We start from the raw sequence: 26824 nt of genomic DNA on the forward strand, positions 1-26824 counted from the left end.
GAATGCAATCAATACCAACTGTGGTCGTATCGAGACTAGTCTAACAGAGGTGGAGAAATGGAGGCTAATGCTGCTCTATTGAAACACATGGCTCAGGTACTAAGAGAAGAGAGGATTTAGACACATATAGTACTAGAGGAATTTGAGATTAAGAAAACAAATACAAAATTAAAAGGATGTCTTCTGGACCAAAACAGAAAGGGGAAGATAAGCACTGTGTCTGTTGGTGAGAAATATAATAAGGTGAATCAGTATTCAGTTGTAAATTAACTTGAGGCTCTTTCTGTGTCCTTTGGGCATGATTTGCTTCTGTCTAGAAGTATTGTCTGCATTAAGTGATACTGGGTCAACAATCCAAATACCAGGGGCTTATGCCCACCCAGTTGTTTTGTGCCTTTCTGTTTCCTTATTTGTGCAAATATCAGGCTTTAGAATTTTGAACAGTTTAGTTCCCAGTACTTTTAGGAATGTGGGAAGCAATAATCCTTACCTAGCAGTTATTTATTTATTCTTTTTAGTCTTCCAATATCCAGTTCATTTTTCACCAGTGTGGACTCTTGGCTGCAATCAACTACACGGGCTTGTTGTTTTGTTTCTTTTTCTTTTCTTTTTTTTCAGTATCTGGTAATAAAGGCTTTATTTTTTTCATGACAGTTTACTATCCAAAGTAGCTGTGCTTTCTGCCAGGAGATATTGTTATCTAATATTAGTGGATTGTCTATTCCACCCTTAATATCCATTCCTAGGCTTGTCAGAAACTGAGCTTAATGAAGACTGTAGCACTTGTAAAAATTCAGTGTTTTCAAGTATCCAGCCAACATGTAATGAGCATCAGAGAGAACGAGGGATAAAAGTATCAATCAGAAAGAACAGTATGCACAAAAACTTTGATTTGTTCTAAGAGCAACAGTGGGGTATCTTGTGTATCATTTACATGGGGGACATATGATGGGAAATGAAGTTAGAAATTTTTTGCAGTATGCAACAAACATTTTTGAACCCTCTTATGTGCCCGGCACTGTACTAGGATTTGTGGATATAGGATGATTAGAATACTTTAATGAACTAACAGTAGGATGGTGATAGGCTTGTAAACATAAGCTTTGTTATAATGTAAATACAGTCAGTCACCGAGGTAAACACAAGTTGTTTTGTGGGTAGAAGAGGGAGCTCCAGTAGTAGCTGGGAGGCAAGAAAGTATAATATGACTTGAGAATTGAGTGAGAAGCCACAGGAGGCCAGCACTAAAGCCCGGAGATGCTCTAGCATTTAACGGACCAGAAAGCTTTTCACAGTCTATGGAGTTTATGGCAACTTAAAGTTGAAACCTATTATTTTGTCTTTAGAATGATTTAGAAAGTACCTCCCTTTAAAGATTCAGAAAATGATTGAACTATATAGTCCACCTTATTTAATTGATTTCCCCTATAGAGTATGATATTATTTGCATAACCTCTGTGTATCTTTGTGACCACATATGAATGAGCCAAACATGTATGGGAGCATTTGAATTAACATTTATTTAAATACTAGAGGCCTGGTGCACAAAAATTTGTGCACTTGTGGGGGGGAGTACCTCAGCCTGGCCTGTGCCCTCTCACAGTCTGGGACCCCTTGGGGGATGACCACCTGCTGGCTTAGGCCTGCTCCCTGGGGGATTGGGCCTAAGCTGGAAGTCAGACATTCCTCTGGCAGCCTGGAAGCCCTCGGGGGATGTCCACTTGCCAGCGGGGAGCAGGCCTAAACTGCAGTCGGACATCCTTAGTGCTCCTGAGGAGGCAGGAGAGGCTCCCACCACCACCACTGTACTGGCAGCCATCAGCCTGGCTTGTGGCTGAGCAGAGCTCCCCTTGTGGGAGCACACTGACCACCAGGGGGCAGCTCCTGCATTGAGCATCTGCCCCCTGGTGGTCAGTGTGTGTCATAGTGACCAGTCATTCCCAGTCATTCTGCTGTTAGGGTCAATTTGCATATTACCCTTTTATTATATAGGAGTGCCTGGCGAGCCTGGGTGAGGGGCTGATGGCTGTTTTCAGGCTGGCCACGGCCCCAAGCCACCCAAGCTCCCAGTGGAGGCTGGCTGGAAGCAGGTATCTGGGATTTATTAGTCTTCTATAATTGCAACTTTGTTTTCATGAGCGGAGGCACAGCTGGCTCAGGGCAGGTGGGAAGCTTGGCTTCCTCCATCACCAGGGCTACCAAGCCTCCTGCTTGCTCCAGCACCATGGCTGCCGGCTGCCATCTTGGTTGGGTTAATTTGCATATAGCCACTCTGATTGGCTGGTGGGCTTGGCTTGGGACATAGCGAAGGTATGGTCAATTAGCATCTTTGTCTTTTATTAGTGTAGATACAGACATCAAAAGCAGAGGTAATAAAGGGAAATTTTGATGTATGAGACTTTATCAGAATTAAGTCATTTGCATTTCAAAAGACATCATTAAGAAAATGAAAAGAAAGTCCATAAATTGGGAGAATATTTTCACCTCATGTAACATTGAAAAGTGAACTTGCATTGAGAGTATATAAGAAGCAGTTTTATCTATCTTTAGGTGGTAGCTGCTGGGCTTTGGATTCCATTTGGCAGAGGGTTAGACGATGCGGACAGTGGCCCCAGTGCTCTGCGTTTAGCCACCCACAGCCATGCACAGTGGCCCAGATGCAAGCCATCAAATGTGGGGTGGCAGGAGATGGAGCTGTAGGTAAAACTTGCCTACTGATCAGTGGTACAGCCAGTGCCTTTCCTAGAGAATAAATCTGCACTGTCTTTTATAACGATTCTGCCAGTGTTATGGTAGGTGGAAAACTGGTAAATCTGTGCTTATGGACTACTGCTGGAGGAGGAGATCATGACAGACTATGTCCCCTGTCCTATTCACAGACAGATGTATACTTAATTTGCTTTTCTTTCGTGAGTCCTGTATCATTTGAAAATGTTCATGCAAAGTGGTATCCCAAAGTGTGACACCATTGTCCCAATAATCCCATCATCCTGGTGGTGACTAAGCTTGATTTTTTAGGGATAATAAAGACACCATTGAAAAACTGAAGGAAAAGAAGCTGTCACCCATCACCTATTCACAGGATTTAGTCATATCTAAGGAGATCAGTGCTGTAAAATATGAGCAGTGTTCAACTATCACACAGCAATGCCTAAAGACAGTGTTTGATGAAGCTATTCTACCCATTTGGTGCCTGCCTCCTGTCAAGAAGAGGAAGAGAAAATACCCGCTGTTGTAAATGTCTGGGCCCCCCTCTCCTGCTGCCTTGTCCCTTTGGGACCTTTGTACACTTTGCTAAAAAACGATGGCGACTTTGCACACAATACCAAGTTTTTGTTACAGATTAGTTTTTCCATTAAACCATTTTTGAACAAATCAGTAATTTTCAGGTTGTATTTGTTTAAATTGTAAGTGTTAAAACTTGCACATTCTATTAAAATTTAGCCCTAGGATGAAAAAAGGAAAAACAAGTATATAAGGAATAGTTATGGTTCAATTATAAGAAAACAGCCCAATTAAAAAATGGGGGAAAGATATTATATAGAAACTAGAGGTCCAGTGCGCAAAAATTTGTGCACTCGGCGGGGGGGGGGGGTCCCTCAGCCCGGCCTGTGCCCTCTCGCAGTCTGGGACCCCTCAGGAGATAATGACCTGCTGGCTTAGGCCTGCTCCCAGGTGGCAGAGGGCAGGCCCAATCCCTAGGTGCGGCCCCTGGTCGGGCTCAGAGCAGGGCTGATTGGGGAGTTAGGGCTCCACCCCCTGTCATGCACAGAGCAGGGTGGATAGGGAGGTTGCAATGCCACCCTCAGTCACGCTCAGGGTAGGGCTGATTGGGAGGTTGGGGCACTGCCCCCTGTCACACTCAAGGCAGGGTTGAAGGGGAGGTTGCGGTGCCAACCCCTGTCACGCACAGAGCAGGGCCCATCAGGGGGTTGGGGCGCCACCCCCTGTCACGCACAGAGCAGGGCCAATCAGTGGGTTGGGGCGCCACCCCCTGTCACGCACAGAGCAGGGCCAATCAGGGGGTTGGGGCGCCACCCCCTGTCACGCACAGAGCAGGGCCAATCAGGGGGTTGGGGCGCTGCCCCCTGTCACTCACAGAGCAGGGCCCATCAGGGGGTTGAGGAGCTCCCCCCTGTCACTCACAGAGTAGGGCCGATAGGGGAGTTGGGGCACCGTCCCCTGTCAAACACAGAGCAGGGTGGATCAGCGGGTTGGGGTGCTGCCCTCTATCACCCACAGAGCAGGGCCAATCGGGGTTGGGGCACCGCCACTCTCACACTCAGGGCAGGGCTGATAGGGAGGTTATGGCTCTACCCTGTCACATACAGAGCCGCAGGGTGATCAGGGGGTTTGGGCGCTGCCCCCTGTCACACTGATCCTGGTGCCGGGACGCCTCATGGCTCCGCTGATCCCGGTGCTGGGAGGCATATTACCCTCTTACTATATAGGGAAGAGGCCTGGTGCACGGGTGGGGGCCAGCTGGTTTGCCCTGAAGGGTGTCCTGGATCAGGGTGGGGGTCCCCACTGGGGTGCCTGGCCAGCCTGGGTGAGGGGATGATGGCTGTTTGCAGCTGGTCACAGACCGTTCAGGGTGGGGGTCCCCACTGGGGTGCCTGGCCAGTCTGGGTGAGGGGCTGAGGGCTGTTTTCAGGCTGGCGGGTGATTGAAGTTCCCAACCGCTCCTTTTTTCCTTTTTTTTTTTTTTTTTATTCTGGGCCAGCTTTAGCTTGAGGCTTGGCTCCAGCTCTTATGCCTCAGCTGCTGAAAGTAGGTTTCTGGCCTTTGCTTACAATGTTGCGATTCTGCTGGCTGAAGTCCGATGGTATTTGTTACAATGTTTCTTAAACTGCCCGCTCAGAGGCCTGCAGGCACAGGCAGGGAACGTTGGTTTCCTCTGTCACTGAGGCAAGCAAGCCTCATGTTCGTTTCAAGCTGCCTGGCTGCCGGCCGCCATCTTGGGTGACAGTTAATTTGCATATCTCGCTGATTAGCCAATGAAAAGGGTATTGGTCGTATGCCAATTACCATGTTTCTCTTTTATTAGTGTAGATTTCGTCAAAGATATAGAAATGGCCAATAAGTACATGAAAAGATGCATGGCATCATTAGTCACTAGGAAAATAAAAATTAAAACCACAATCATATACTTCTTCAAAGCCATTTGAGTGACTATGATGAAAATAAATGATAATAATAAGTGTTAGTGAGGATTGTGGAGAAACAATCCTCATATATTAATAATGGGAATGTAAAATGGCAAACTGTTTTAGAAAACAGTTCAGCTGTTTCTTTTTTTTTCAACAAAGCTGTTCTTTTATTTCTTTTTAAATAAAGACCAGTCTTATAATCAATTGCAGATGTTTTCAGAGGTCCCCCAGGATTTGCTTACCACATCCCAAACCACTGCTGTGACTCCCAGTTGCCTTCAGTCCTGCTGGATCTTGATGGTGTGGTTTGCGAAGGAGAGGTGGCAAGAGGTTTGTGGAATTTCTGAAACCCCATTCCCACGGTCTCCCCATAGGGCCCCAGGGCCATTTCCATTGTGCCAGCTCTCTGCTTCCTTTAACCTTTTCCAGCTTCTGGAAGGCTCCTGTTTTCCCTGATTTGTGGCTCCTTATTCCATCTTCATAGCCAGCAACATTGGGCTGAATCAGTCTCACACCACCATCTCTCTGGTTCTCTTTCAACTCCATCTTTCACTAAAGATTTTTGAGCTTCCAGAAAAGTCCAGTTGGCCTGAAGGCTGACTAGGGCAAGAACGGAGAGAAGCTTGTGGGAAAGAGCATGTTCTGAGGATGCTAGCCTCTGACTCAGCAGGGACCAGCTTTCTGCTTGTCCAGCTAGTCCATTTGTCAGTTCAGCTGTTTCTTAAAAAGATAAACATATTTATAATATGACCTATGACCTCACAAATTCACCCTTACAAGCTTTCCAAGATAAATGAAAATATATGTCTTGTACTTGAATGTGTATAGCTATAATATTCATAATAGCTCAAAAGTGGAAAAAATAAAATATCTTTGAACTTTGCCAACCCCGCCCCCCCACCTCCACGGCCACAGGCTCTGCATCACTCGGCAGCTGGTCTCTTTAATGATAGCTAAAATGACTAGACCAGTGGTTCTCAACCTTCCTAATGCTGCGACCCTTTAATACAGTTCCTCATGTTGTGGTGACCCCCAGCCATAAAATTATTTTTGTTGCTACTTCATAACTGTAATGTTGCTACTGTTATGAATTGTAATGTAAATATCTGATATGCAGGATGTATTTTCATTGTTACAAATTGAACATAATTAAAGCATAGTGATTAATCACAAAAACAATATGTAATTATATATGTGTTTTCTGATGGTCTTAGGCGACCCCTATAAAAGGGTTGTTCAACCCCCAAAGGGGTCACGATCCACAGGTTGAGAACCGCTGGACCAGACAATGAAACAACCCCCAAAAGAAAGAAAAGGTGGAAGTGCCAGAAAAGGGCTAAATGAAATGGAGACATGCAATAAATTCAAAAAAGAATTCAGAGTAAGGGTCATACAGTTCATAAACTTGATGGATGAGGAAATCAACAATTTATGTAAGAATCAAGAAGAAAAAAATTATATAGCTACAATAAAAAAAAACACAATAGAAGGTTTCAACAGTAGACTAGAAGAAGCGGAGGACTGAATTAGTGAGTTAGAAGACAAGGCAGAGAAACACACCTAACACACCTAATCTGAACAGTAATTGGAGAAAAAAAATTAGAAAGCAGAAGGAAAGCCTAAGGGAGCTTTGGGCCAACATGAAATGTCTATGAACTTGTGCATATATAAATAAATGTGGTATATTCATATAATGAAATATAAAAGAACAAAGTAAAGATACTGCTACATAAGTGAATCTCAAAAACAGTATTAAGTGTGAGAAATCAGATATAAAATCACACATATTGTATTATTCAATTCATATGAAATAAAAAGGAAATATATAGAGACAAAAAATAGAATACTAGTTTCTTCTGATGGTCTGGGAACAGGGAGTGACTGCAAATGAGCATGAGGAATTTTGGGGGGATGTTGCATTGTTCCAGAATTAGATTATGAGATGCTTGCATAATTCTGTAAACTTGCTAAAGTCATCAAGTTATACACATAAATTGTTATGTGACATGTAAATTATACTTTAATAAACCTGTTTTTAAAAACAAAGCAAACATGTCAGTGTTAAAACATGCCAGGGCTCCCCAAATGAAAATAGTATTAAGTGAGAATTAAATAGTTCATTATATTGGAATGGTTACAAAAATAAATATTGAAGTATGATATAATCATCATAGAACATTAAACATTGGAGAGTTTACACTTAAAATTGAAATGAATTCCAGTTCTTCTGTAATTAGCTATCCTTTTTTGAACATCCTGAATTATAGTTACATTCTTGTGTATAAATACATTGTTCTAATTTTCTTCATGTGTTTGTGTTTTAACCCTAGAACTATTAAAGGAAGATTTTAACATCAATTAATGTTAAAAAGCAACCTTTAATTCTATCATAAGATATTTTTATTACATTTTCATAATCTATTTGAAAGATTTTACATATAAATACACACAATTTTGCTCTTAGATACATGGAATTTGTTTAAGTTCTCTAGACTCACTTAGAAAACAGCTCTAAATACCTCACATTTGATCTATGTTGTAAAAGGAAATATATGTTGTTTATAGAGATGGAACATACATACTCTGGAGTGTCCTTGTCCAACTGGAAGAGTGTAATGGGAATTTGTGTTGAAATACAAGAGTTGTGAAGCTTTAAAACATTTATCTCTGTGTATACTGTGGACTAGAGTAGTTGACTTTGTAAAATTTTTATTTTTCAATTACAGTCAACATGCAATATTATATTAGCTTCAGATGTACAACCACGTGATTAGACATTTATATAATTTACAAAATGGTCACCCAATAAATCTAGTACCTATCTTGACACCATATATAGTTCTTAGAATATTATTCACTATATCCCCTATGCTGTACTTTACATCCCCATGACTGTCCTGTAACTACCAATTTATATTATGTAGAGCTGCAATGTCCCCCATTCTTGGTGGAGTAACTTAATGTAGTAGATGTCCTATATGACCCTGTGGAGCAGCCTCCTGATTCACGTAAGCTGTGCCCTCCAGGTGCATCCTCCATGTGGGCTCTGTGCACCCTGCTGTTGTAATTGAGCCTTGGTAAATGGGAGAGATTTTCCCCTAGGCCAATAGGCTGCCAGGACTGGTCCTGACCACCATGGAGGATCTTCTGTGTAGGTGACAACCCCATGGGGCAGAACTGGCTTTAGCTGAACCCACCCCTTGAGTGTGTCACTGGTGGTTGGGTACTATTTTGGTGTGGTCTGAAGCTGTCCATTGGCTGTTCTGGCTCTGGGGCCTCCTGAGAGGTGCAGGCCAAGGCCAGCTGCTGCCTATGCTCTGCCCTGTGCCATCTGACAGGAGCTTTAAAATGGTATGCAGATGGCTGCTACTTGTGCTGGGCTTGGAAGTGTCTGGGAAAGGCCAAGCTGCTGCTAGTGCTGAGCACGGGGCCTCTTAAAAGTTATACAGGGAAAGTTGATGCCCAATGTTGCTTTTTAAAGAGATGAGCCAAGATAGGTAATTGTATGGAAGAAACGCTGGAAACAGCTTGGGTGGGCACTCAAATTGGCTGTCGTGGTGTGTTTGGGAATCACCAGAGTGGGCCATTAGTGTTAGCCAGGTTGATGGAGACTCAGATATGGTGCCTGCCTGCCTGCTTTACAGGTGGAATGGGGGTAGAGAACTCAGCAAGGAACCATGATCTCTACCAGCCCTTCTGCCTGGGAGCAAGTTGTTCCTCCAGCCCTCACCCTGATGCCATTCAATTTAGGTTTCCTTTGTGTGTCCAAGATGCATTTTGAGCTGCTGTCCCAGATCCTGAGCTCAAAGTGAGTGAGTCCTAGTAAGTCTCTATGCTGGCCCTTTAAAAGAAATGACTGGGCATCCAGGAGTCCTCATCCTGCCCCCCCCTCTCCATTTCATTCAGCCTCAATCTCTGCTGGGTTTCAAAGCCAGAAGTTAGGGGACATCTCTTCTTAGCACTGGAACCCTGGGCTGGGGGGCTGGTGTAGAGCTGGGACCCCTGGATCTCAGTAGAGACCGACTCAGCTGAGGTAGTCCTTCCTATTCACCACCACACATGGGTATAGATTACCAGCCCATTCAGTGTCTCTACCTCTCCTACCAGTCTGGATTTATAAAATAGTGTCTTCTTTATAAATGTCCTTAGTTATAGGACTTTCGTCAGCCATATTTCAGGCAGTTCTGAATGATGGTTCTGTAGTTTAGCTATATTTTTGATGTAGTTGTGGAAGCTTCTGAGTTCTGTATTTACCTCTGATGCCATCTTGATCATAAGCTGACTTGTAAAAAAATTTTAATAACTTTTGAAGTGTAATATAAATACAGAAAAATATATAGTACCCATAAGGTAAGTGTATAAACTCAATTTTTGACAAACTGAACAAGTGATTTTTAAAATTTCTTTAAGTTTTATTTTGTACTAGAGGCCCAATGCACAAAATTCGTGCAAGGGCTTTGGCCCCCGCTGCCATGGCAGCCACCTCTGCCTTGGCCTCAGCCCGCTGGGGCTTTGTCTGGAAGGAAGAACATTCAGAAGGACGTCTGGTCTAATTCCCACATAATGCTTTTATTATTATAGACTAGTTTCAGGTGTACATGCTAGTGGTTAGACAATAATATACTTTACATGGTGTTCCCCTTAATATTTCCAGTATCCCAATTGGCGCCATTCTTGGTCATGACAATATTATTGACTATATTCTCTATGATTTACTTACATCTCTGTGACTATTTTGTCACTACCAATTTGTACTTCTTAATCCCTTTACCAGTCTGCATTCCCACCAGCAGTGCACAAGGGTTCTCTTTTGTCCACATCCCTGGCAACACTTGTCTATTGATGATAGTCATTCTGATAGGTAAGAGGTGCTATTTCATTGTGGTTTCAATTTGTATTTCTCTGATGATTAGTGACATTGAGCATCTTTTCATATGTCTATTAGTCATCTGTTTGTCCTCTTTGGAAAAGTGTCTATTCAGGTCTTCTTCCCATTTTTATTGGATTATTTGTCTTTTTGGTGTTGAGTAGTATGAGGGTTTTTGTTTGTGGTTTGTTTTTGTTTGTTTGTTTGTGTGTGTGTGTGGTTTTTTGTGTGTGAAATTTTAGATATTCACCCCTGAACAACTGATTTTTAAATTACAGTTCTAAGGTGAAAAATTAATTTGGAATTATTCAGTAACCATTTTAAAAAGCCTAATATAAATATTGCAAAATAATCTGGTATTTTGTTACTCCACCTTACTGTCAGTCGAGTTCAGTAATCTTTTGGAATGGAGGTTCTGAGTCTGCCCTAGTGGAGGTACATTTTTTCTTACTTCATTATAGCATTTTTGTAGTTACTGGATTTTGAGCACAAGAGTGCACCCAGCAGCAGCAAAATCCTCTCAGATGATTTTGTGAGCACTTAAAGAGTTTTGAAGAATATATATATAGAAAACTATTTTCCTCAAACAGAAGTTCAGAAATAATCACCTATGGCAACAGAAAACAAGAAAAAAACCCTAGTTTCTATTAACAGAGCAATACGTGTAAAATAATACCTAAATTGGATGCCAAATAATTTATTGAATTGCCCACTTCTACTCACTTTGTTCGCTGAGGCTCCATAGTAAACCCCCTGAAGCCTCAGGACAGAAACTTTTCAGCTTCCCAATGTCTAATTCTAAGGAGGTGAGTAGGATGCAGAAAGAGAGCTGATTTTTCTTCACTTTAAGGAAGAAGGGAGAATTTTCCTGAATTAGGTTTCTGTCTTGGTTTGTTTTGAATTATATGTCTACTAGGTTCATCTGTATTCCAGGAGAATTTCTGAAGAAAATATACCTGTAGTGTTACAGTCTGACATATACATATCTGCTTATCAAACAATGGAGCCACAAAATAGCCAAACTGTGGAATATAATATCTAGTCATAATGTGGAATTTAGAAGGTGAGAGTTAAGATAACTGGTCATTGTAAAGATCCCACTTCAAACATGTTTTGATTCAGAAAGGTGGTATAGAAGAGTGTTAAGATTTCATAATTTAGTTTCTTTCAAACAGAATTAGTTGTTTTTTCAATCAAAGTTTTAATTTTAGAATAATAGATTTTCAGAAAACTCTCCAACATAGTAGAGTTCACAAATACCCAACACTTTGTTCCACCCTGTAAGATGTTAGCATTTTATAGCACTATGATACATTTGTCATAACTGAGGAGCCAACATATGTACATTACTATATTAACTAAACTCCACAATTTACTCAGGTTTCACTTGTTTTTTCCTGATGTCTTTTTTCTGTTACATTTACTCATCATGTCTTCTAGTTTCCTCTGGGCTGTGACAGTCTCTCAGACTTTCTTTGATTTGATAACCTTGACAGTTGTGAGGAGTACTGCTACTGGTTAGGTATTTTGTGAAAGATCCCTCAATTTGGATGTTTCCAATGTGTTTTTTTTTTCATGGTTAGACCTGTGTTATGGGCTCTTGGGAGGAAAAAACATAGGAGAAGTGCCATTCTCATCACACATCAGATCATGGGTACATGCAGTCAGTGTGACTTGTCACTAATGATCATTTTTTTGTTGGTTTTTTATTTTGTTTTGTTAATCCTCACCAGAGGATATTTTTTCTATTGCTTTTTAGAGAGAGTGGAAGAAAGGGGGAGACACACACAGAGAGAGAAATATCGATGTGAGAGAGACACATCGATTGATTGCCTCCTGCATGCACCCTGATGGGATCAGGGATCGAACCTGCAACCTAGGTATGTGCCCTTGACCAGAATTGAACCCAAAATCCTTCAGTCCATGGGCTGATGCTCTATCCACTGAGCAAAACCAGCTAGGGCACTAATGATCATCTTAATCACCTGGTTGAGGTAGTGGTTGCCCCGTTACATCAATTTAAGCTATCTTTTCCCCCATTCCATACTACTCTTTTATGCTTTAGTAATTGTTTTTTTGGCTAATCCTCACCCGAGGATATTTTTCCACTGATCAGTGGAAGAGAGAGGGAAAGACAGAGAGAAACATCAATGTGAGAGAAACACATCAATTGGTTGCCTCCTGCACGCGCCCAGACCAGGGCCCGGGGAGGAGCCTGCAACTACAGTATGTGCCCTTGACCAGAATCAAGCCCAGGACCCTTTAGTCCGCAGGCCAATGCTCTATCCGCTGAGCCAAACTGGCTAGGGCCATGCTTTAGTAATTTTTAAAGTATGTTCTTTATTGAGTAGTTTTAGAATGACATTTTAATTTCATCTTGCTTTTTGTTTAAGAATAATATCTTTTTCTGAAAGAGCCCAAAATATCTAACAATTTATTTAATCTGCTTTGGGTGTGAGATTCAGTAGTGCTTGTCTCTTTTAAAAAAGTCAAGGTAAAATTATGACTTTATTCTCAGCATGAATATTTGTATGCCATTTGATTATTTCTCTTTGTGATATAGTGATGTGTGCTTATAAATGTATTCATTCTTTAAATTTCTACACCTGTTCTTTGCATTTCTGCTGTTCTTCTGTAGGTCTGTAATAGACTCTTGGCCTAGAGAAGGCACTGAATGGCCACACTCCTGCTGCATGACATAGGACCGGAAGGTGACCCCTAGTAGAGTATTAGATCTCTTTCCATGTAGAGCGTCCCTCCAGGCGACTAACTAAAATTGTATCAGTCAAATCCACCTTTCTGGAATCCCTATGATGACCCAAGCACTTAGAAGTGCTTTTCTGAGTTAATTTTAGGGTAGTGAGTTGACTTATTTTTATAAATGGCACTAAAAATAGTGCTGGTGGGTGCACTATTATGCTCACTGCAAGGCATATATGTAGAGAACTTATAAAGTGTTTCTGTCAAAAATACAGGCCCACCAGGATTGCTATATTCATTCTTCACCTACCAAATAAATCTTTCAAAAGATTGAATACAGTGTGTAGAATTTAAATGGTTTCTGTGCTTTTCTGGGATTTTATGCTAATGCAAGAATCACTCAAGGTTTTGAAATCCCAAGACTTCAGTTAGATTGACAGTTTATCTTCAATGAACCTGGGGTGGGATGAAGAGGCCTTTATTTTAACCATTAAATACCTTTGTAATTTTTTTTTGCTCTTGCCTTTGTTTTGCAGTGTGAGAGCTCAATTACTGCTGCATGGCCTGTTATGTGAGAGGTAGGGAGCATGAGGCTACAAGATTAACAACAGTTGTCAGAGGACAGATAGGGAATGAAGCAAAGACCCACTGGTGACTGCTCCTGAAATCAGCTTTTTTTTTTTTTTTGTGGGGGTCGATGTGCAACTCTGGTATTTTTAGGGGCATCAGCAATAGCTTTGACTGGAATGAATTTCTCCTCTTTTAAACTCTGTTCTGATGCAAGTAATCGATATTGCAGTTTTGGTGAAAAAATCTTTTTTGACAAAAGCACTAAGATTGATTACCTAGATCAATACCATTTTTAAGAACAATTCATCAAGATTATATTTAAACAGAGACCATGATGCATTTAAACTGTTAATAATACAAACCTTTCCCCCTCCTCTTCTCCTCTTGGATTATCAATTTTTCCCCCAACAGAGAGCAGTAGATTTCACAGTGGAGTATAATATCACAGTTTCCCAGGGGTTAAAATAAGATAGCAGTTCTTCCAAGTTATTGTTCCTCTCCTCTCCCCTGTTGTCCTCACAGCTCTTTGTTGCTCCTACTTTGCAAGTAAATACTCTGTTGTTCTCCCAACACTAAACCCCCCCCGCCCCCCCCCCCCCCCCCGGAATCTTATCTTTTCTTGGTCTTATAAAATTGAGAACAAACATTCTGGAAGAAAATGAAGACAAAGAAATGCAGAGCATTGCTGCAATCAGGCTCTTACAGTTTTCAATCAGCAGCCCCTCTAGAGTAGGTGTAATCATCTTGGTAATTCAGGCAAAAGCACATTTTTGGCCTGAATGACTGGTAATTGTGGCTGTGTAGATCCAGTTTAGTGGAGGATAAAAACAGACCTTGTGTGTCAGTGTATACTTGTGAAAATCATAACGAGACAAGTTTAAATCATAACAGTGACCCCCCCCCATTACGGAAGCTCAGAATTGTATAATGCAGTTATTTGCCCCCAACATCTTTAAGAATTAAATAACTTACCCATTTGCCCCAAATGCAAAACTAACCCAGGAACACAGAGATGAGAGTTGTCTTCCAAACCATTTTTTTTTATTCTTGATGAAATATGAAGACAATGAAAAATGGAAAACGGGCAAACTGGGTTAGATATAGATCTGTAAGAGCTTTCAATTGGTAGCTTTAAAATTGCTTTGAACTCTCATACAGATTGGGACATTTAAATTCTGCTATAGCCTTGAGGATCCAGAGTAATCCCATAGGGTTTGCCTTGGAATTCAGGTATCATTTCCTCCCTCCCTCCCTCCCTCCCTCCCTCCCTCCCTTCCTTCCTTCCTTCCTTCCGTCCTTCCTTCCTTCCTTCCTTCCTTCCGAGAGAAGGGGGAAGAAAGAGAGAGAGAAACATTGATGTGAGACCAAGACATCCATGGGCAGCCTCCTACACGACCCCATGGGAGAATGAGCCCGCAACCTGGGCATGTGCCCTCACCAAGAATTTTGGTGCACGGGACGGTGCTCAACCAACTGAGCCACACTGACCAGGGCTCAGGTATCATTTTCAGTACTCTTTCTATATGTCCTTTCTCAGTTTGCTTCTAGATTGTTATATGCAGTGACTAGGGAACCAAGAGATGCTATATAAAAACTAAAGATTTGTAACTCAGGCAAGAAAAGGTAAATTGCTTGCTGATTTGAGACGATGTAAGACCAAAATATAATTGATGACTGAGTTTCTATTTGCAACCGATTCACTACAAAAGAATTGTAAATTCCAGGTACAAGTATTTTGCAAGTCAATTTTTAAAAAAGCATCAGTGATGCCCTGCGGTGTGCCTCAGTTAATTGAGTGCCATCCCATGCACCAAGGGGTGGCTGCTTTGATTCCTGGCCAAGGCACATGCTGGGTTGCAGCCTCAATCCCCAGTAGGGGGCATGCAGGAGGCTGTGGATCCCTGTTTCTCTCTCTCTTTCTCCCCCTCTCTCCCTCGCTACCTCCCTCCTTTCCTCTCCTCTCCTCTCTAAGAAAATCAATAAAAACATTTTCAAAAATAAAAAAGCATCATTGACACCATGGTTGGGGTGCACGCAGAGAGCATTCCGCATTGGTATAGGACTAAGTCTCACAAGTAATACTCTATTCACTTGGAATGTTCTATGTTTCCTCTGTTGAGAATTTATTTAAAAGTGAGTTGTAGAAGATTTCCTGGAATGCTTGCTTAGTAATGGCAATTCTGATTTACATGGAGGCTAAAGCCACTCTGCTTTTTTTACTTCACCTATCTTCACTGAACAAAAAGTAAGTGAAGTGCCCAGTACCTTAATAATCTGTTCTAGTACTTGCCATTCACTGATGAGAGTACAAGTGGCTCTCTTATGTCCTACAGCTGAATTTGACAGTACTAAGTTTGAGGGAAGCTGGGTCATAAGTGACCTTTGGAATGACACTATGCTTCATGCAGTTCATCCATTCTCACTGTGGAGCCCATCTTCTCTGTCCCATGCATTAGTAGATGACTCATGAAGGAAGGTTTTCAGTGTTCTTCAAAATATTTTATTCTTAAAAGAATAAAAAGTTTTCCCCCAGACATTTAAAAAATGAAAAATGCCCCCAAGCAAGAAATTTATGTTATAGCTTTCTTTACATATAATATCTCATATTTGAAGGTAAGTGTGTTTTGATATCTATGTAGTTTTGGAGACATAATAGAACAATGAACAGATAGTCTTCTAGAACCTAGGATACTATTTTTCAAAACTTCTGAAATGTCTATAAATATCTCCCCCTCCCCATAGAAAAAAAAACCATTCCATCTTCAATTCATTTTTCACATTCCTTAGAAAGAAATATGTATTTTGCTTAGTTTAGAAATATATAATGGCTAATGTGTATATCAAGTATTATATTTCATTAATATTTATTATATACTAGAGGCTCGGTGCACAAAAATTTGTGCACTCGGCGGGGAGGGGGCAGTCCCTCAGCCCGGCCTGTGCCCTCTCGCAGTCTGAGACCCCTTGGGAGATAACAACCTGCTGGCTTAGGCCTGCTCATGGGTGGCAGAGGGCAGGCCCAATCCCTAGGTGCAGCCCCTGGTCGGGCTCAGAGCAGGGCCCATAGGGAAGTTGGGGCACCACCCGCTGTCATGCACAGAGCAGGGTGGATAGGGAGGTTGCTATGCCATCCTCGGACACGCTCAGGGTAGGGCCGATTGGGGGGTTGGGGCACCGCCCCCTGTCACACTCAAGGCAGGGTTGATGGGGAGGTTGTGGCACCACCCCCTGTCACGCACAGTGCAGGGCCAATCAGGGGGGTTGGGGCTCCATACTCTGTCATGCACAGAGCAGGGCCCATCAGGGGGTTGGGGAGCTCCCCCCTGTCACACACAAAGCAGGGCCGATAGGGGAGTTGGGGCAACGCCCCCTGTCACACACAGAGCAGGGCGGATCAGGGAGTTGGGGCGCCGCACCCTGTCACACTCAGGGCAGGGCTGATGGGGAGGTTATGGCTCTATCCCGTCACACACAGAGCAGGGCCTGTGGGGGGGAGGGGTTGGGGCACCGCAACCTGTCACACACAGAGCAGGGCCCATGGGGGCGGGGTTGGGGCGCCGCACCCTGTCACACACAGAGCTGCAGGGTGATCAGGGGATTGGGGAGCTCCCCCCTATCAGGCACAGAGCAGGGCCGATCAGGGGTTGGGGTGCCTTCCCCTGTCACGAACAGAGCATGGTGGATAGGGAGGTTGTGGCCTCGCCTCTTGTCACACACAGAGCCGCAGGGCGATCAGGGGGTTTGGGCGCTGCCCCCTGTCACGCTGATCCCGGTGCCGGGAGGCCTCACGGCTCCACTGATCCCGGTGCTGGGAGGCATATTACCCTTTTACTATATAGGATAGAAGCCTGGTACATGGGTGGGGGCCAGCTGGTTTGCCCTGAAGGGTGTCCTGGATCAGGGCGCGGGTCCCGCTTGGGTGCCTGGGCAGCCTGGGTGAGGGGCTGATGGCTGTTTGCAGCTGTTCACACACCCTTCAGGGTGGGGATCCCCACTGGGGTGCCTGGCCAGTCTGGGTGAGGGGCTGAGGGCTGTTTTCAGGCTGGCGGGTGACTGAAGCTCCAAACCGCTCCTTTTTTTCTTTTTTTATTCTGAGCCAGCTTTAGCTCTGAGGCTCCAGCTCTTAGGCCTCCGCTCCTGAAAGCAGGTATCTGGTTTGTTTGGGTTCTATAATCGAAACACTGTTTCAACTCCAGCTCTGAGATCCCGGCTGGCTGAAAGCAGGTTTCTGGGGTTTTGTTTGGCTTCTATATTTGTTACAATGTTTCAAACTGCAAGCTCAGAGGCCGGCAGCAGCAGGTGGGGAACGTTGGAGTCCTCTTCACTGAAGCAAGCAAACCTCATGTTCCCTTCAAGCTGCCTGGCTGCCAGCCGCCATCTTGGCTGGCAGTTAATTTGCATATCACTCTGATTAGCCAATGGGAAGGGTTGCAAAGTTATGGCTAATTACCATGGTTCTCTTTTATTAGATAGGACTAGAGGCCCAGTGCACAAAAAATTGTGCACTCGGGGGTAAGGTGTCCCTCAGCCAGGCCTGTGCCCCCTCGCAGTCTGGGACCCCTCGGGGGTGACTACTTGCTGGCTTAGGCCAGCTCCCCAGGAGATTGGGCCTAAGATGGCAATCAGAGATCCCTCCGGCAGCCCGGGAGCCCTATTGCCAACGGGGAGCAGACCTAAGCTGCAGTTAGACATCCTTATTGCTGCTGAGGAGGCAGAAGAGGTTCCCACCACCACTGCTGTATTGGCAGCCATCAGCCTGGCTTTTGGCTGAGCAGAGCTCCCCCCTGTGAGAGCACACTGACCACCAGAGGGCTTCTCCTGCATTGAGCATCTGCCCCCTGGTGGTCAGTGTGTGTCATAGTGACCAGTCATTCCCAGTCTTTCTGCTGTTAGGGTCAGTTTGCATATTACCCTTTTACTATATAGGATAGAGGCCTGGTGCACATGTGAGGGCCAGCTGGTTTGCCCTGAAGGGTGTCCCAGATGAGGGTGGGGGTCCCGTTTGGGTGCTTGGCCAGCCTGGATGACAGGCTGATGGCTGTTTGCAGCTGGTCACACCCTCTTCAGGATGGGGGTCCCCACTGGGGTGCCTGGCCATTCCGGGTGAGGGGCTGAGGGGCGTTTTCAGGCTGGCGGGTGACTGAAGCTGACAGCCTCTTTTTTTGGATTTATTTACCTTCTACAGCTGTCACTGGAGATGAGAGCCGGCTCCAGCTCTGAGTCCCAGCTCTAGCTCTGAGGCCGTGGCCGGCTGAAAGCAGGTATCTGGGGTTTGTTTAGCTTCTATCATTGCAACATTGTTGCTTCCTGACTGGAGCTCAGAGCTGGGCCACAGCAGGTGGGGAACCTTGGCTTCCTCCATCACTGGAGCAAGCAAACCTCATGTTCGCTTCAGCTGCGTGGCTGCCGGCCGCCATCTTTGTTGGCAGTTAATTTGCATATCCTGCTGATTAGCCAATGGGAAGCGTAGCAGAGGTATGGTTAAATACCATGCTTTTCTATTATTAGATAGGACTAGTGACTCGTTGGGTGAAATCACGCAAGACCCGGGACCCTGCCTCTCTATTCCCACACCCCCCATGCTATGGTACCAACCCAAATTCTGAAATCCTGCCCCACAAGGCTAGCATGCCGTGGGGTGGCCCCGAGTCCTTGAGTGCTGCCCCGATGCCCTGCCTCTGGGCCGCATGCAGCTGCCAGGCCCCACCACCACAACGTGCACATGGGGCCTCAGAACCCCAGCAGAAGTTGTGCAGACTGGTCGCTGGCCCTGGCCCCGCTGCCCCACTGCCACTGTGCGTGCCAACATCTTGTGACAGCGTTATGGTATGAGGGTCAATTTGCATATTACCTCTTTGTTATATAGGACTAGTAGCTCGGTGCATGAAATTCGTGCACATTAAAAGGGAATTAATTGCCCTAATGGGTTTGGCTCAGTGGATAGAGCATTGGCATTTGGACTCAAGGGTCCCGGGTTCGATTCTGGTCAAGGGCATGTACCTTGGTTGTGGGCACATCCTCAGTGGGGAGTGTGCAGGAGGTAGCTTATGGATATTTCTCTCTCATCAATGTTTCTAACTCTCTATCCCTCTCCCTTCCTCTCTGTAAAAAATCAATTAAAAAAAAAATATATATATATATATATATATATATATATATATATTTGATTTTTTACAGAGAGGAAGGGAGAGGGATAGAGAGTTAGAAACATTGATGAGAGAGGAACATCGATCAGCTGCCTCCTGTACACCCCCTGCTGGGGATGTGTCTGCAAGCAAGGTAAATGCCCTTGACTGGAATCGAACCTGGGACCCTTCAGTCCGCAGGCCGAGGCTCTATCCACTGAGCCAAACCAGTCAGGGCATAAAATATATTTTTTTTAATAAAGGGAATTAATTAGCGGAGGTATTTTAATATTGCTATTTTCCCTTTCTCTATAATAGAAGTATGAGAGATGAAAGGAAATTAGTAGAATGTATATGAAAATAATATATAAATTTATTAATAAATAAACAGCAACAAAAGGATATAACAACAACAGAGGCATGATATAAAAATGACAAAAATATGATATGAAAACAACAAAAACATGATATGAAAACAACATAAACATGATATAAAAACAACAGTGATGCAAACAATGACTGATAAAGTGATTAAACTTATTCTAATTTCTCCCTGTACACCACATTAAGAGTGAAAACACTTTCAGAGTGCTTGACTAATTTCCCTTGTGATGAAGTATTTAGAACTTTAACTGTAACATCACATGCTCTTCAAAATCGAGAGAAAGCAACATATAAATGACCTTGTGCAAAAACGGGTTCAGGTAGGAATATGCCTTTGTCTAGAGTTTGTCCTTGTAATTTATTAATTGTCATCACAAATGCTGGCATCATGGTAAACTGTCATTGAATCAATTTAAATGGGAGGCCAGTGTCAGATGGGGACAAATTAATTCTTGGAATCAGAACAGCCTCTCCCTCTGCAGATTCTGTTAATACTTCAGCTTCAATAATGTTAGGTCGTAATCTTTCGATAATAAATCTGGTACCATTACAAAGACCCCATTTACTATTGAGATTTCCCAATAGCATGATGATTGCACCCACTTTCAAATTTAATTTATGACACAGCATTCCTGAAGGAGTAATACTATTAAGAAATTCGATGGGAAAATTTTCCTTTTCAGCATCATCTGTGGAATCAATGGAATCATCACTCAAATATGTGTGAAAATCTCCATCAAGTATATCCAAATTTTCTTCATTTAATTTTTGAACATGCTCATTTTTTGGACAAAGAATTGCACGTTTAGATATATTTTTAATATTATCTATAGCAGTGGTTCTCAACCTTGGCTGCACATTAGAATCACCTGGGAATCTTTTTAAAATCCTGATTCCTGGGCCTCATCCTCTGGAAATTGTTTCTTTGTTATGGAATGGGGCCACAACATTAGTAACAAAGAAACAGAATTAAAACTTTATTGTGGGGAGCCACTACAGTGTTTTGGACAGGTTCAAGCCTTGGACTGATGAGAGGGCACAGTCATCTTATTGCCACGTGCAAGTCCCAGCTTGGAGGGCAGAGCCCTCCCAGCACAATTATAGCCAACATCTGTAGTTGTAAGCTTTAACCTATGGTCCGAACACGTAGCCCCATGTGCCTGAGTGATGTAGGCTTGATAGAGTTCAGGTGCATGTAGTTGAGTAGGATTGAAACCCAGGAGAATGTTGTAAACATCTTGGTCACTCCCTTACCTTTCCTCGTAGCATCTGTTATAAAATAAAGGCATGGCTGTTGGCATGGTCGCTGTCTCTCAAAGAAGCAGTGTCCCACTGAGACCGGGCTTTCATTCTCTTGTCTGTCCTTTCTAAGCCTTTCAGCCGCCCCCACTCAGGTTCACCCTTGGCCGTGCTGGCGTGGCAGACTTTATAAAGATATGCCTCCATGCTCCCAGGGCGGGTTACTGGCTCAAAGCCCGCCCTTACAGGAAGCAGCTCGGGGGAGGGCACAGCCATTGCCAAGACAACCCCTGAAGGACTGACTTCCTTTCGCTTGGTCGTGGTTCTGGTGGTCGTGATGAACACCACCCAGGGTTTTTATATTAGTAGATAGATGACTAGATTCTTTTTTTAAAAATATATTTTATTGATTTTTTTACAGAGAGGAAGGGAGAGAGATAGAGAGTTAGAAACATCGATGAGAGAGAAACATCGATCAGCTGCCTCCTGCACGCCCCCTACTGGGGATGTGCCCGCAACCAAGGTACCTGCCCTTGACCAGAATCAAACCTGGGACCCTTCAGTCCACAGGCCAACGCTCTATCCACTGAGCCAAACCGGTTAGGGCAAGATGACTAGATTCTTACTACAGTTAGATATTGTTCATGATCAGCAATTATTTGAAGGTATAACTAAGTGGATGTATATTGAGCATAAGATGAATTTATTTTCATGGCACATGCAGCTTTTTTCTTTTTTTTATAGTACAAAATCATTAAAATTGTTCCAGAAAATCACTTCAGACATTATACACATGATGCATATGTAGTGTCACTTAAAATTTAATTTGTGATTTGCTTAGCTTAAAAAACCACATTGTTTCACCCAATACAATCAGTTTTATAAATGAGTGCTAGTTAGAAAGTCATTTTAATTCAACATATAGTGTAGATTAAACATTTTTTAACTGTTGTGTTTTCTTTATGATTTGGACCTTAAAGATATTTTGCCAAAGATCTTCAAAATGAAATACAATGCAAAAATAGCCTTTTAAAAATCATCTCCAGTTAAAGTTTATATTCAATATTATTTTGTGTTAGTTTTAGTTGTACAGTATAGTGGTTAGATAATCATATACTTTATAAAGTGCTGGTATTTCCAGTACCCACCTTGCACCATACATAGTCATTACAATATTATTAACTATATTCCCTGTGCTGTACTTTACATCCCCATGACTATTTTGTAACTACCAATCTGTACTTCTCAATTCCTTCACATCATTCACCCAATCCCCCAACCCCTCTGGCAACCATCAGTCTGTTTTAATTTTGTTTGTTCCTTTATTTTGTTCTTTAGATTATGCATATGAGTGAAATCATAAGGTATTTGTCTTTCTCTGACTGACTTATTTTACTGAACATAATACCCTCTAGTCCAGGGGTCCTCAAATTTTTTAAACAGGGGGCAAGTTCACTGTCCCTCAGACCATTGGAGGGCTGGACTATAGTTTAAAAAAAACCAAAAAACTGTGAACAAATTCCTATGCACGCAGCGGCGGCAAAAACACCTGGCGGGCCGGATAAATATTTTTGGCGGGCCGCATGTGGCCCGTGGGCCGTAGTTTGAGGACCCCTGCTAGTCCATCCATGCTGTTGCAAATGGTCAGCTTTCATTATTTTTTTCTTATGGCCAAGTAATATTTCATTGTGTAAATGTACCACCACTTTTTTATCTACTCAATTGTTGATGGGCACTTGAGTTGGCTATTATAAATAATGTTGCAATGAACTTAGGTGTAATTGTGTGGAGTAGGGTGCATATATTGTTTTGAATTAGTGTTTTGGGTTTCTCTGTATATATATCCAGAAAATAAATTGCTGTGCCATAAGGCAGTTCTATTTTTAATTTTTTGAGGACCCTCCATCCTGTTATTCATATGGCTGCATCAATCTCCATTCTCACCAACAGTGTATGAAGGTTCCTTTTTCTCCACATCCTTGCTAACGTTTATTTGTGGATTTATTGATGATAGCCATTTTGACAGGTATGAGGTGGTATCTCATTGTGATTCTAATTTGCATCCCCCTGATGATTAGTGACATTGAGCATTTTTTTCATATGTATTGGCCATCTGTACGTCCTCTTTGGAGAAGTGTGTATCAGATCCTGTTTCAATTTTTAATTGGATTGTTTGTTGTTTTTATGTAGAATAGTATGAATTATTTATAAACTTTGGATATTAACCTCTTATTAGATGTATCATTGGCAAACATCTTCCTCCATTCAGTAGGTTGCCTTTTTCTTTGCTGATGGTTTCCTTTGCTGGGCAAAACCTTTTCAGTTTGATGAAATCCCATTTGTTTATTTTTTTTATTTCCCTTGCCTGAGGAGATATATCAGGAAAAAATATTGCTAAGAGAAATATCAGAAATTTTCTAGCCTATATTTTCTTCCAGGAGTTTTATGGTTTTGAGTCTTTGAGTCTTTAAGTCTTTAATCCATTTAATGTTTATTCTTATATACGGTGTAAGAAAGTGATTTTGTTTAATTTTTTTGCATTTATCTGTCCGATTTTCCCCAGCACCATTTACTGAATACCTGGTAAATTGTTTTTACCCCAATGTATGATCTTGCTTCCTTGTCAAATATTAATTGACCATATAGATGTGGGTTTATTTCTGGGTTCTCTATTCTGTTCCATTGATCTACATATTTGTTTTTTTTTTTTGCTTTTTTTATTTTTTTTTAATATTTTTTATTGATTAAGATATTACATATGTGTACCCTCTACCCCCCCCCCCCCCCGCTCATCCCCTCACCCCCCCGTTGTCCGTGTCCATTGGTTAGGCCTATATGCTTGCATATAAGTCCTTTGGTTGATCTTTCCCCCTTGCCCCCACCCTCCCCTACCTTCCCTCCAAGGCCCGACAGTCCAATCAATGCCTCTCCGTCTCTGGATCAGTCCTTGTTCATCAGTTTATGTTGTTCATTATATTCCACAAATGAGTGAGATCCTGTGGTATTTATCCGCTCTCCAGTTCCATCCATGCTGTGGCAAATGGTAAGAGTTCCTTTTTCTTCTTCCTCTTCTTAAAGAATACCTTTCAGCATTTCATATAATGCTGGTTTGGTGGTGATGAACTCCTTTAGCTTTTTCTTATCCGTGAAGCTCTTTATCTGACCTTCCATTCTGAATGATAGCTTTGCTGGATAAAGTAATCTTGGTTGCAGGTTCTTGCTATTCATCTCTTTGAATATTTCTTGCCACTCTCTTCTGGCCTGCATGGTTTCTGTTGAGAAATCAGCTGACAGTCGAATGGGTACTCCCTTGTAGGTAACTGACTGTCTTTCTCTTGCTGCTTTTAAGATTCTCTCTTTATCTTTTGCTCTTGGCATTTTAATTATGATGTGTCTTGGTGTGGTTCTCTTTGGATTCCTTTTGTTTGGGGTTCTCTGCGCTTCCTGGACTTGTAAGTCCATTTCTTTCACCAGGTAGGGGAAGTTTTCTGTCATTATTTCTTCAAAAAGGTTTTCAATATCTTGCCCTCTCTCTCCTTCTGGTACCCCTATAATTCTGATGTTGGTACGCTTGAAGTTGTCCCAGAGGTTCCTTACACTATCTTCATATTTTTTGAATCTCTTTTCTTTTTTCTTTTTCGGTTGGGTATTCTTTGTTTCTTTGTATTTCAAATCTTTGACTTGATTCTTGGGATCCTCTTGTCTGCTGTTGGATCTCTGTAAATTATTCTTTATTTCAGTCAGTGTATGCTTAATTTCTAGTTGGTCCTTTTTCATGTCCTCCATGGTCTCACTATACTCCTTGAGGGATTCATTAAATTTATCGGCGGTTTCCATAAAATTCTTGAAAAACCTTATAAACGTGGCCTTGAACTCTATATCCAGTCGTTTGCTTTCCTCCGTTTCTGCCATTTGTGACCTTTTTCTTTGTCTCCGCATTTTGGCTGCTTCCCTGTGTTGATAGAGTGGCCCTGCGCACCAGGTGTCCTGTAGGGCCCAGTGGCTCAGCCTCCCCAGTTACCTGAGGTGGACACTCTTGGTGCACTCTTGGTGCCTTGGTTGTTGTAGGATCACTGGGAGGAATTGACCTCCAGGCCAATTGGCTGTGGGAATCAGCTGTGTCTGAAGTGGGAGAATGGTCCCCCTCTGACCACTGGGTACAGTGGCTCCTGGATCTAAGGAGGTGCTAATTCAGCCCCTGCCTGAGGCCACACAGCAGGAGCCACGAAGAGGCTCAGCTGTGAAGCAATGCAAGCCTCTGCGGGGCCTTGGGCCTTCTCTTGGAAGTTCTGGGTCTGCCTGGCTGGGCTGTAGTTAGGTACATTCACATGCAAAAGCCTCTGCAGCAGCCTGGGTGGGGCGGGGTCTCAGGGAGTCAAAGGGCGGTGAAAGCAGCTATGGTGATTCTCCGAGCCCGGAGCCGCGCGTCTCAGTGTCCCGGTAATGGCTGCAAGCACCTCTGAGTGAAAGCCGCCCTCAAGTTTGCCCGCTGCCGCCTGACAGACCAGCCTCTCCCCGTATGAGTCCTGGGTCCCCAGAGACCCGCTGGAACCGGAGTTCAGAGCAGTCGGGAGCTTGTGATTCAAAAAGACAGCCGCGTCCTCAGGCGCCACCCCCTTTCCGAGCGCGCGAGCCGCCACCGTACCTCTGCACTTCACCTCTGCAGCTCCCCTGGCTCTCAGCGTGCCCCGCTTTTCTTCTAGTTGTAGAAATTACACTCAGCCAGCCTTCCTGTTGTTCTGGACGATGTTTGCTCTGACCCTTGTGGCATTCTTCAATTGTTGTGTGAGGCGACAATTTCCCGGTGTTTATCTATGCCGCCATCTTAGTTTCTCCCCCTACATATTTGTTTTTATGCCAGTACCATGCTGTTTTGATCACTATGTCCTTGTAGAATAGTTTGATATCAGGTAGTGTGATGCCTCCAATTTTATTCTTCTTTTTCCCTATTGCTCTAAACAGATTTTCTTCATTTGGCCCTTGTTTGCTTTTCTAGGCTGGCCACTTTGAAACCCCCTTCCCCTATTCCATGCTGTTACACTGTTCAGCAGACTGACAGATCCAGCCAGTAAGAAACAATAAGCCCAAGTGTATTTTGTCAGTTACATGGAGAGCAAAAGCAAGATCAGCATGATGTTATCTACCCATCCTTTGTTCCAAGTGTGACATTAGAACAAGTGTCCAAATGATTGGCAACACAAGTGGTAGGGCTCTTCGTTGCTGATAAACCATTTCCATAATGCAACTAAGAGCCTTTCAAGCTTGAAGCTGGTCCCAGAGTGGGTAGGGTGAATCACAAAGCCTCTTACCTCACTGGAATGAGGGAAACAGATGAGAAACTGTCATGGCAACCTCTCTTGAGACAGGGTAATGAGTGTGATATGACCTTGTAGCAGCTTCTCACAAGATTGCCTATATCCCTGTGTTCTGGCAGGATACAGAATACCCTGCTGAGCCTCAGGACAGCCTTGTCTATGTGGCTATGTACATACATGTAGTATTGTCAGGGCTCCAGCATGGAGCAATTTCCCTACACAATCATCCAGCGACACTGAATTACCTCACTGGTGTGTTCATTTTCCCTTTTCACTTTTACTTCAGGGTCTTTGTGCATGCTCATGCCCATAGCTTTATTTTCTCTCACCTCGGTTGGTGTTTTCTGGGATTGATCCTGAGACCTAAATCTCAGATCCCGAAAATGGTTCTGGTTGAACGTAAACTAGTCAATCCATACAAATGTTGAAATAAATCTCTAGACCCACGATGGAGCCACTCCTGCCTGGGGTGCC

The 26824-nt window shown here is 43.2% G+C and overlaps 1 pseudogene; it reads left to right on the forward strand.

Moving 5' to 3' along the window:
- Positions 1 to 2657: 2657 nt before the first annotated feature.
- On the forward strand, positions 2658 to 3238 carry LOC132224333 (ras-related C3 botulinum toxin substrate 1-like; annotated as a pseudogene).
- Positions 3239 to 26824: the final 23586 nt, after the last annotated feature.

The sequence above is a fragment of the Myotis daubentonii genome, chromosome X, assembly GCF_963259705.1.
Source record: "Myotis daubentonii chromosome X, mMyoDau2.1, whole genome shotgun sequence".
NCBI classification, from domain to species: Eukaryota; Metazoa; Chordata; class Mammalia; order Chiroptera; family Vespertilionidae; genus Myotis; species Myotis daubentonii.